General features: G+C 41.5%; 1 protein-coding gene across 2 annotated transcripts in view; it reads right to left on the reverse strand.

Moving 5' to 3' along the window:
• SPATA6L (spermatogenesis associated 6 like) overlaps positions 1–1,395 on the reverse strand; it is an 82,593-nt gene extending 81,198 nt beyond the window's left edge. For both annotated transcript variants that reach the window (XM_031654208.1, XM_031654207.1), the window contains exon 1: positions 1,259–1,395. The gene's annotated coding sequence lies outside the window, so the exon portion shown is untranslated. The remainder of the gene's footprint in view (positions 1–1,258) is intronic.
• Positions 1,396–4,062: the final 2,667 nt, after the last annotated feature.

Below are 4,062 nucleotides of genomic sequence, written 5' to 3' on the forward strand. Positions count from 1 at the left end.
CAGGAGGATCTCTTAAGCCCAGGAGTTTGAGACCAACCTAGGTAACATAGCAAGAACTGTTTCTAAAAATAAGTGTTTACTATGTCAGGGCACAGGATTCAGATCCTGAAGTCAGCAATGGCTCAAGATGAGGCTACTTCTGATATCATTATACCCACTCCTTATCGCCTACCAAAATATACTTCTTTGTGTTCCCTTTTCACCATCTTCTGCCTTTATTTAATCTTTTCTTTTATCCTTGTTTCCATTCATTCATTCTCTATGCATTTATTCAGCCCACATTTACTGAGTGTCTACTGTAAGCCAGATACTGTTCTGAGCCATGTAAGTACAAGAGTGAATAAGAAACAGTTTGTGCTGTCATAGAGCTTACATTCTATTGGGGGAAGAAACATAGCTAAGTGAACATAAAATAATACTATGATAAATAGTAGAAAGGAAATATACAAGGTGGTAAAATAGAACAGGTTGAAGAAGAAATGAGAACCTCATTTAGACTCACTGGCTGGATTGGCCTAAGAGTATGAGATTTGATCTAAGATCGAAGAAGAGAAGCATGACCACTAGCAAGCCTTTCAAAGTAAGAAAAAAGATATTCAGGTAAAGGGAATAGCAACTCGAAAGGGCCATGAGTTAGGAAAGGAACTGCCATGTTTGAGGAACTGAAAGGAGTCCAAGAGAAATTTTGGGTGGGAGAGGGCAAGGAAGGTGTTAGGGAGAGGGTTTAAGAAATGACACTCAGGGCCGGGTGCAGTGGTGCACACCAGTAATCCCAGCACTTTGGGAGGCCAAGGCGGACGGATCACCTGAGGTCAGGAGTTTGAGACCAGCCTGGCCAACATAGTGAAAACTGTCTCTACTAAAAATACAAAAAATGAGCTGGGTGTGGTGGCGTGCACCTGTAATCCTGTAGGAAAATTGCTTGAACCCAGGAGGCGGAGGTTGCAGTGAGCTGAGATGGCACCACTGCACTCCAGCCTGGGAGACAGAGCAAGACTCCATTTCAAAAAAAAAGAAAAATAAAGACAGGAATGACACTTAGGAATTAGGCTGCCACTAGGTTTCACAGGAACTTTATCAGTTATGGCAGAAAATGTGATTGCCTACCTTACTGCCACAAACTCTTCCTCCTTGCTAACAGAACTCCAATTTTGTTTAGGTAGCAATGCATCCAGCTCCAGAGAACAAATCATAATTTATTTAAGCCAGTTCTGGCCAGTAAGATACAAGGATTTCACTAAAAGATTTTGAGAAATACCTTTATTCTTCATATGAGAATCACAGGTGAATACAGCTGTTTTGCCTCCTCCTCTCTCTTCCTGCTTTAGCTTCTGCCATATTTTGATGTGATGTCCAGAGCTGTAGCAGCCATCCTGCAACAATGATGTAACAAGCCTGAAAATGAAAGTAAACAGATTTAGGATGCTGGAGATGGGGGATAGGGATTGAAAGAATCTGAATCTTTCTTTTTTTTTTTTTTTTTTCTTTTTTTTGAGACACAGTCTCGCTCTATCACCCAGGCTGGAGTGCAATGGTGCGATCTCAGCTTACTGCAAACTCCACCTCCCGGGTAGCTGGGATTACAGGCATGCACCACCATGCCTGGCTAATTTTTGTATTTTTAGTAGAGACAAGGTTTCGCCATGTTGGCCAGGCTAGTCTCGAACTCCTGGCCCCAAGTGATCCACCAGCCTTGGCCTCACAAAGTGCTGGGATTACAGGTGTAGGCCACCACGCCTGGCCTGAACCTGAATCTTTAATGACATCTTTGAACTGCTAAGCCTATCCTGGCATCATTGTTTTTGTTAAATAGCCAATAAATGTCCTTATAGTTTAGGTTTCTTTTAGCTGGGGTTTCAGTTATTTGCATTGAAAGCATATAATTGATATAGTAGGGGTGAGACACGATATATATATTTTTAAATATCTCTCTGGGACGAGTATAAAGAGATTGTAAGGAGCAAGAATGGAACAGAAGCATGGAAGACTACTGCAGTAGTTCTGAGAAGCAATCATAGTGTTCTGGCCTAGGGAGTATGCAGTAAAGCAGGAGAGAACATAGATTCAAGACATATTTGGGGGTAAAAACAGCAGGACTTGCTGTTGGTGTGAGAGGTAAAGGAGAGGGAGGAACTAAGGCTGAACTCTAGGTTTTGGACTGGATGGTGATGCCATTGATTGACACAGAAAAGACAGAAGTTTGCGGAAGGGAGTGAGATCAAGGGTTTGGATGTGTTAAATTTAAGATGTGTATGAACCATTCAAAAAGAGATGACAAATCAGCGGGTAGACATGAGTCTGGAGCACAGGGGTAAGGTCAGGACTTGGATTTCAATTTGAGAATTATAGATACACAGATGTTACTTAAAGCCACAGAATTCTCCTCACTGGCCAAAATATGAGGAACTCCAAAGTTAGAGGTCAGCTAGAAGGGAAGAAGACTGAGGAGAAGTAGTAAAAGAGGTAGGAGAAAAACCAACAGCATTAGCGTTTATACAGAGCTTACTTTATGCCAGGCATATTCAAAGCACTTGGTGGCTTCATGGAAGCAAAGAGAAAAATGTTTTTCTTTTATTCCTCCCTTTCCAGTCTCTCCTGTTACTTTCACCCCTAAATTCAAAAGGTTTAGGTGCAAAAGTGATTCTCAGCTTTTATTTGTAATTAATTTTATAGTAATCTTGTACTGTTATAATTACTAATGTACATTCATTGGAAAAATTTCAAACAGCACAGTACAGGGAAGCTAAATGTGGAAAGTAAAGGTCCTCAGCAGCTTTTCTTCCTAGGCTCACCCACCCGAGGTAATCATTAACAGTTTCTTGTGTATCGTCCAGCAATGTTCTGCACACACCCCCACATGCACGCAAATACCATCTCTCTCTCTTGCCCTCTCTCTGTATACGTACACATATGTTTAATTCTGCAAGTTGCTTTAAAACTCAATACCTTTTGGAGGTATTTATGTATCAGCATATTTAGATACAATTTACTTTTTTAAAAACGGGTAATATCCCATTGTATTAATATTCCGTAATTTAAGTTCCTCTATAGATGGACAATCAGAATGCTTTTTTTTTTTCCTTGCCACACACAAAAATTGCTGCCAAAAATCTTTGTAGATAAATCCTTGGATATTGGTGCAAAAATAATTGTTGCATACTTCCTTAGTGGTGAAATTGCTGAATCAATCTGCTCAAGCCTCTCATATTGTCAAATTACTCCTCCTAAAAGGTTACACTAATGACATTCTTACATCATTTGCTTACGTCTTGGTACACATTTGGTATTAAGCGACTTCATAAGTTTGCCAATCTAAATACATGGAAAAAAATGGCGTCATGTTGTTTTTATTTGGGTCTCTTTATGAGTAAGGCAGCAAGACCTGATTGTTAAACGTGCAAGTTCTGAAGTTAAACTCCCTGGGGCTGGATGCTACCTCTTCCTTGTGAAATGTGTGGTCTCAGGCTTGTTAGGTCTATTGCCTCGTCTCCAAAAAAGGGGATAAAGAGGGCACACATCTTTAGGCTTAAACAAGATACGTAGGAATACAGGAAGCCCTTCTTATACGTTCGCTACTAGCGGTACTGATCCTAATTTTTTTGAAGCCGTGCTCGCTCTGGTACTTTATTTTTGGTGTACTCCTCCAACCAACCAACCACAGAATTCTGTTGTTGCCTGTAATTAGAAATGAGAGGAAAACTGGCTCCGCTTGCTCAAAATTCTCCTCCCTCCGCCCCAACTCTGCCTTAGAATCACTGGTTTAAATGTCAACGTAAAGGAACGAGTTGCAATTTCCAAGGAACATGCAAAGTGGACACCTGGGCTGCGTACCTCCAGGCGGCCAGGACCCGCCGTTTTCGGTATAGGGAACACCAGATAGCAATACCTAACGCTATCTAACAAACATTTCTCCACCCACAGCGCCATTAGCCGTTAAGTTTGCAGTGCCGAAAAGCTCAAAGAGAATGGTGCTTAAAACAGGAATACAATTGTAGATCCACCCCCTACACGCAAAGAGCCCGGGACGCGCCTTCACAGCCCCGCCCCAACCGGAAGTGACGC

Source organism: Papio anubis, chromosome 13, assembly GCF_008728515.1.
Source record: "Papio anubis isolate 15944 chromosome 13, Panubis1.0, whole genome shotgun sequence".
In the NCBI taxonomy this organism is placed as follows: Eukaryota; Metazoa; Chordata; class Mammalia; order Primates; family Cercopithecidae; genus Papio; species Papio anubis.